At 44.8% G+C, this 8,127-nt stretch overlaps 1 pseudogene; it reads right to left on the minus strand.

Moving 5' to 3' along the window:
- Nucleotides 1-611: 611 nt before the first annotated feature.
- LOC122788657 lies at nucleotides 612-7,273 on the minus strand (annotated as a pseudogene).
- Between the last annotated feature and the right edge of the window lie 854 nt (nucleotides 7,274-8,127).

Here is an 8,127-nt window from a genome sequence, read left to right on the forward strand (position 1 = left end):
TGAAATAGCTAAGTAACAGGACATTGGAATGGCTGCACGGGGGAGGGCTGTGTATGGGGAGGCCGCATTCGACCATGATTTTTTGAGGGGGAAGGGCAGCAAACTCAAAGACAGCCTCGAGTGGCACAAACTGTAGCTACAACACTGATCAGTAGGCCATGGAGAATGACTTTTAGAGGTGCTAGCAAACCATGATATTCCTTTGCTAAGATTAGAATATTGCCTACCATTAAATGCCCTACTTTTGCCATAAAACCCACATACTGCAAGTCACCAAAAACAAAATCCTAAGGGTCATCATCTTCTCCCTCCCCAGTTAACATAATTGCTACACATTTAAAAAAAATGGTTACAGGGCCATATTTTGGTTGTCTGTTCTTCACTTTGCATTTGAAAGTGGATATCCCACAATTCCATTGGAGTGGGTGTGGTTACATTATTGTGTATGCAATTTTTATGCTAATCAGTATACAGATTTGTACCTATTTTTCATGGGCCTTTGTCCAGATTGTTGATGTTTACAGGTTGAGAGGTATGCCTGTACATTTGAGGTAAATATCTTAACCATTATGCCAACCTCCCAAAATTTTCATTTTCCCTTTTCCTTTGATTCATGATTTTGTAAATTCATGGCTAATTACTGAGCTTGCTTTCTTAATAGGCCATTCTAAGCCTAAACAATTTGCTTCCCAAAGGTGAGAGTTCATAGCAGGCCTTGCCCTCTCATAATCCCCAGCTTTGATTTCTTGTTCATCACCAGACTCCTGTAAATAAGAGGCACAACATTGATACATCTTCTCACAAAGGTCAGATTTCCAATAAGACATTTTATTGTCACTGGCACTTTCAGAGTTTTCAGTTGAAGACTTTTTGTAGTGTGGTTTGGAGCGTCCACCCAGAATCTGGAATTTTCTTCCCATTCTCACAAGCAGCAAAGTAATCACAATTGCTGAAGGAATGAAAACCCAGATGGCAAGAAATGCAACAACAGAAAGCTGAAAGGATGGTGCTCTTGCAGTAATAGTGAGCACCAAAGGGACTGGACTACAATGCCAGTCTGGTGGGTTTACCACATGACAGCTGAATGTTATGTTGTCCTTCAATGTCAAGTTTTTGATGGATATGGAAGCCTATCTTTTCGCAACACCACCAACCCAAAAAATTTGATTTTTAAAATGCCCATTTTAACCTGGGTATTCACTGGAGCTGTAATAAAAGATTGAGTCTTTGGGTCCTCCATCTGGAAGCTCATACAAACACTTCACAAAAAGGGCTGAAGAGATGGGCACAGATAATTTGATAGTACACTTCAATGTCACCATTTCTCCCACATAGCCATGTACCTCTCAGGCAGTAAACATCTCAACTGCCATGACATGGGAAAATCCCAAATGAGGTAGGAGAAGCACACCAATTGCATGCTGGGCAGCTACCAACACCAGCATATTCCATTCCTCCTTGTGTTTCCCAAAAGTACAGTTGTGTACACTTACCATAAATGTAGATGTTCGAGTGTATTCACTGTTGCAGTCATTACATTTGGGTTATCCTGTCAGAGGTAGCCCTCAGTTGGCCCGAATACCAGAGGCTTAGTATTTCTGCATCAGTTGCTGTCACTCCAGGACTGGCGTCAGGTCATCAGTGGTATAAAATCAGGCAGCCAACGCTATTACATCAGTTTTTCTTGCCCTAACTGTCAGGATCCCCCAAATAGGGAGCTAGGTTATGGTGGAAGAACACCAGCAGTAGAAAGTAAATACTAAAAAGTCCCTGTAAGGAGAGAGGAAGAGAGGGAGGAAGAGAGAGAGAGAGAGAGAAGGGGGATGGGGGGAGGACTGCAACAGTGAATACACTTGAACATCTACATTTATGGTAAGTGTACACAACTGTTCTATGTTCTTTGTGTTTCACTGTTGCAGTCATCACATTTGGATTGATTCCCAAAGCTGAAGAAAAGGGTGGAGTCAGTCAAGAAAATTGGGGGCTTGCTAGGATGCCCTGCAAGACTGTGGTGGCAAAGCCTTGGAGAAGATAGGCAGGTGGTAATGCTTGTTGAAGGTATGAACAGATGTCCATGTTGTAGCCTCCAGGATGTCCCTGGTGGGGACCCCTCTAAGAAATGCTGCAGAGGTGGTGGTTGTCCTGGTGGAATGTGTCCTGACCCCCTTTGGGGGTGGTTTCCCATGCTGTTTGTAGCAGAAATGGATGCAGTTTGCTATCCATTTGGAGATTGTTTGCTTGGATATGGCCTTGCCCTCTGCCTCTGCTGTGAAGCTGACTCACAATTGATCAGTTTTTCTAAAAGATTTAGTCCTGTCCAGATAGAATCTGAGCTGTCTGTGCACATATAGAGAGTGCAGAATGCTTTCCCCCTTGTTTTGTGGGTTAAGGAAAAAGGAGGGCAAATGAATGGATTTGTTGAGAGCCACAATGGACATCACTTTAGGCATGAAAGATGGGTTAGTCCTGAGGGAGACCCTGTCAGCGTGGAAAATGATGAAGGGCTGTACAGCCATGAGTGCTTGTAGCTCTGATACTCTTCTAGCTGAAGTGATGGCCAGAAGCAAGGCTGTCTTCCAAGAGAGGAATTTTAATGCTGTTGAAGCTGCAGATTCAAATGGGGGGGAGGGTGAGCTTTTGCAACACAAAGTTAAGGTCCCAAGCTGGGGTAGGAGCTCTTCTGGGTGGCTTTAAGTTGTTAGCCCCTCTTAGGAACTGTTTGATGAGAGTGTGTGAGAAGAGAGGTGGCTCTGTGCTGTAATGAGCAGAGATGGCAGAGGCATGACATTTAATTGAAGAGAAGGATAGCCCCATTGTGTAGTAGGTCAGATAGGTAATCCTGGATGAGTGGGAAGGAGGGTTGTGCCATTCTGGCTCCCTTAGCCTGGATCCAGGTGCAAAACCTTTTCCACTTGTCAGCATAGGATTTTCTAGTGCTGGAGCATCTGGCCTCATGTATAACATCTAGAACTTGTTTGCTTAGGCTGGCAGCTTGTGGAAAGGTCAGGGAATAATCCAGGCTGCCAGGTTGAGGGTCTGCAATTGGGACTGCATGAATTATCCATTCATTTGGGTCAGGAGTGTTGGGATCTGAGGTAGGTGCCATGGTGGCAGGGATGACAGGCTGCACAGCAGTGGGTACCAGTGCTGGCATGGCCAGTCTGGAGCAATCAGGATTGCCTTCGTTTTTTCCTTCCTTATTTTGAGCAGTACCTTTGAAATGAGTGGTAGAGGGGGAAATGCATAGACTAAGAGGTTTACCTACTGGAAGGATAGAGCATCCACTTTCCAGGCCTTGGTGTGAGGTTCCCTGGTACAAATTTTGCTGAGCTGATGATTGGAGTGGGGAGGCAAAGAGGTCCACCTTTGGGGTGCCCCATTTCTGGGTTACAAGGGTGAAGGTTCTGTGGTCTAGCTGCCACTTGTGTAGGTCTAGCAGGTTTCTGCTTAAGTTGTCTGCTAGAGAGTTTATTGAGCCTGGCAGGAATTGTGCTAGCAGGTGTAGTTGCATGGCTGAAGCCATGTGCCGAAGGGTCATGGTGAGCCTGCACAGAGGATAAGAGTGAGTCCCCCCTGCTTGTTGATATACCGCATCACTGTGGTGTTGTCTGTTTTGATCAGTAGAGGCCCCACGGCCTTTTTGGTTGATGTGCAGATGTATTTGATTTGGGCTGCAATGGCCCTGAATGCATCTGCCATCCAGGTGTGCACCCCAGCCATAGTCTGATGCATCTGTGGTGTGGGTCTGGATGGCATGGGTCTGTGAGAAGGGCAGTCCCTTGTTATGGTTGCATGGTGCTGCTCACAAAAGAAAATCTTTACTTACACAAGGTATCATTGGTATGATAGTTTCCAGGTCTTGAGAGTGTTGACACCAAAGACTTTTTAAGTACCATTGTAGTTTCCTCATATGCAGTCTGGCATATGGACTGAGTAGAATGCAGGAGACCATGAATCTTAGAGCTTGCAGGATTTTCTTTGCAGATAACTAGGTTCTGGTGGCTAGTTGAGAAAAGTATACTGTCAGGTTGGCTTGTTTTTCCTGGAGTAAGGAATGCCATCTGGGATGCTGTGTCCAGGCTTGCTCCCAAGAATACAATTTTGCTGTGTGGGGACTAATTCTGATTTCTTTTCATTGATGGTATACCCCAGAGAGGTCAGTAGGTCTTTTACAAAGGTCAGATGCTGTAACAGCTTTTCATGACTGTCTGCCTGAATCAGGCAATCGTCTAAGTAGGGGTAAATTTGAATATTTGTTTGTCTGCAAAAAGCACTGGCTGGAGCCAGGCATTTTGTGAAAACTGTGGGAGCAGTGGATAAGCCAAAGGGAAGCGTAGAGAACTGAATGTGCATAGATTCTGCCCTGAAACGCAGATATTTCCTGCAAGATTCCCTGACTGGGATATGGGGGTAGGCCTCTTTTAGGTCAAGGGTGGCTAACCAAGCATCATTGGAAAGCATAGGAAGAAGCTGCTGGAGGGTGAGCATTTTGAATTTTGGTATCACCAGAAAGGGGTTTAGAATGGATAGATCGAGGATTGGGTGCCAGGTGCCCTCTTTTCTGGATACCAGGAATAGAAACCTTGGCCTATCTGTTCTGCAGGAACATGCTGTATTGCCCTCATGGAGAGCAGGGAAAGGACTTGCTTTTTGGCCTCTGCTCACTGGTTTAGAGGAAGATGTGGGAACTCTTTTGGGGTTAGCAGAGTGTGAAAATAAAATTTATATCCCTGGGACACTATGTTGAGGACCCATCAGTCATTGGTAATAGAGGTCCAGTTGCTTGCATGAAAGGAGAGTTTTCCTCCTAGGGACACAAGCAGGTGGGCAGAGGTAAGGGGTGGAGGTGTAAAGTCATTGTGAATTCTTATCATAAGGTGGTGGCTTTGCACTCCCTGTTTTTGAAGAGGAGGAACTCCATTGCTTAGATCTTTGCATTCCCTAGGGCTGCTGTCTGGAGGGTCTGCGTCCCCTGGATCTGGTCTGAGCTGGCCTGGAGGGGGTAGGAAAGGACCAGTGCTTGGAGGGGCAATGCCTACTGAACATTGCAGGCTGGACCTGTAAGAAGTCTTTAACTGTCTACATAGATTTAGCTTTTTCTTCCATCTTTTTTAAGACCTCTTCTGCCTTGGTGCCAGATAAATTATCTTTGTTCAATGGTGCATCCAATAATTTGGATTTGACATAGTTTGGCAAGGTCTGTTCCTTAAGCCAAGCTTGCCTTCTAAGGACAGAACCAGTGACTGCTGCCCTGCAAGATGCTTCTAGGGCATCAAAGCCATATTGCAAGGTGTGCTTAGTAACTTGACCTGCTGAATGCATTAGCTCTTGTAATTCTTTATTTTCTGCACAAGCAGGAAAAGAAGATATTTTTTGTTTGAGGAGTTCCATGGTATGCTGCTGATATTTCAGCATGTGGAACTGACAATTTAATGCTCTAATAGCAAGATTAGCAGAGGTGTATACTTTTTTACCCCATCTGTCTAGAGCTCTGGAATCCCTGTCTGAGGGGGTGGGATTCTTAGCTGAGGTTGCTTTAATTCCTTTAGGTCCTTAAGAGATGACCTCTGGGTCAGCAGTAGGATTTTTGAAAATTAATTTGTGAGAGTCAGGGACTCTGTAGTGCCCGTCAGGTTTCCTGGGAGCAGGAGGAAGGATGTCAGGAGTCAAACTGGATTTCATAAAAACATCATCCACAACATCCAGGACAGGAGGAATGGCCAAAAATATTTGCTGTGGTAAATCTAAGAATTCCCTGAGTCTCTTTTTTGACTGAGGATAGTCTTGAAATTCCCATTGGAAATGCTCCCTTAAAGTATGAAGGGTTTCCCCAAATAAAAAATCCTAAGGTGGAGAGGCAGAAGGAATGGATTCCTCTGCATCAGAATCCTCATAAGCAGAGAGGGGTTGCATGTCTTTATATTCAAAAGCATAAGAGTCATCGGACTCCCGTTCAGATAAAACTACTGGGGACAAGTCTATTTTTCTTTTGGAAGGGGTAGCCTGGCTTCCCCTAATAAGCATAATAAGGTCTTCCTCCATTTTAAGCATTTGAGAATGAGGCAAAGAAGCAGGTGCCTGAGCTTGAGTCGTCATTTTTTTGGGTGTAGTTAGTACCCTAGACCTTAGAAACTCTGTAGTTTTAGAAAGAACTGAAGATGTGAAATAAGTTGTTGGTCTGTGTCGAGTATCTGTAGTACAAAGTACTTCCTCGGAAGCCGGTGCCTGCTCATTGACTCTGGACCCATCCAAGGTAGAGACATCCACAGCATCCTTAGTCGAAGAAGAGTCTTGCGGCATACCAGACTCCGAAAGGGTTTCAGTAGTGGCCTACGAATCCACAGAAGCTGGCATCAGGGGCTGTGAAAGCACCTCACTGAGGACTGGAGAACTGACGACTAGCTTAGCGGAAGCATCATCGGCAGTTGTGGACCTGTGCGGTCTGTCTCTGTCTTTATCCTTACATTTTTTCAGAAGATCGGTAGTCAGATGGCTTACCGAAGCCATATCGGAATTCGAGGACTGAGAGAAAAAATATCTAGCTACAATAAGGGCCCAGCAATGTATAGTTCTGACATTGAACAAAGCACAAAAGCAACAGCAAGAGATGTCGTGGTCTGGGCCTAAACAGGTGATGCAGTAAGAATGGAAGTCTCGGTGTGGTATTTGCTTTCTACAGGCGAGGCAATTGTTAACCTTTTTCTGACATCGGTTTGAGCAAGAAAAAAGGATCCCCAATGGGGTACTTAGCTTTAGAAGACTTCAACTTCAATTTTAAAATGAAAACTCAGGTAGTAGCCAACTGGCACTCATGCAAACTGCTTCTGCTTCGGGCTCTTCGGCAAGAAAGGCTGAAGTAATGGTGTCGGCTGCCTGATTTTATACCACTGATGACCTGACATCAGTCCTGGAATGACAACTGATGCAGAAATACTAAGCCTCTGGTATTCGGGCCAACTGAGGGCTACCCCTGTCAGGATAACTCCAAATGTGATGACTGCAACAGTGAAACACGAAGAACATCTAACCATTCTCTGTTTATTATCTCCATAGTCTCCAATGCTAGTGACCAGCCTAACAGCCACCAGGTTTACCTGGTTTCCAGTTTACTTGGCATCTTGGGTAATGTCACTGGCCCTACACCACTGTGGTCACTCTGTGTCCTATGTGGCTTTTGGAAGCCACTGATGCTTGGGAAACAGAGGGTGGCACGCGTTACTCCATCATCACCAGTGTCAGATGTTTTTCCAACATCAGGAGGTGGAATTTTCATGGTGATTTTGCCAGATATTGAATCACTTGGGAGTTCACCAAAGCACTAAGCATGGTATATACCACAGCTATTACCAACAATGCTGTATAAAATACTTTGTCTTGTGCAGGTCATATCCCTGATATACCTATAGTACGTAAGGCACAGACTGTCTGTGAGCTATTCAGTAATAAAGGGAGCAATCCAAAATTATGGTGTAATATAAGAAGGCAATACCCACTTGAGGCATCTCTAATGGATACTCTTAGGGCACAGTACACCATAGGTCTAAGGTTCAACACCACACCAGGGGACTGTGAGGAGTTTGCTTCCTGTCTCAGAGAGACCAAAACACTTCTGCATCTGTCAAAGAGGGTTCAACCACTGCACCCACTTCCATCACTCTGCCTTCTTATGCAAAACAGAGAGCCTATTTTTCTGCATCTTGTGTAATGTCAGCTGCCCTACATCTGACCAGCTTGTACTTGCAGTACTGGCCATTGACTTTTTGTCAAGAATAAGATCTTACAAAGCAGGCCCTTGTAGAGGTGGTCAGCAGTATCCCACTCAAAGAGCTGTAAGCCATGGAGATGGAGAAGCCTTTAGTCACGACTCATTCTCTGCATCAGCAAACTTGCTCTTCCTAGTTTTCCCCTTGCCAGACATATTACTTAGTGGATACAAATTGCACCACATGAATATGCATCTATGAACTGCTTTTCAAGCTACTCTACATGCAGTATATCACTTTTCCTGTACACTCCATGAGGAGTGTTAGTACACACCATTCATAACCTGCAACAACTAGCAGACACACCATCAAAAGTACAAATAGCTTCCACCACCCAACACAAATAAAAGCCTAAGAAAAGTAA

This window comes from Protopterus annectens, chromosome 14.part0 (assembly GCF_019279795.1).
Source record: "Protopterus annectens isolate FY-2018-M chromosome 14.part0, PAN1.0, whole genome shotgun sequence".
Taxonomy (NCBI): domain Eukaryota; kingdom Metazoa; phylum Chordata; order Ceratodontiformes; family Protopteridae; genus Protopterus; species Protopterus annectens.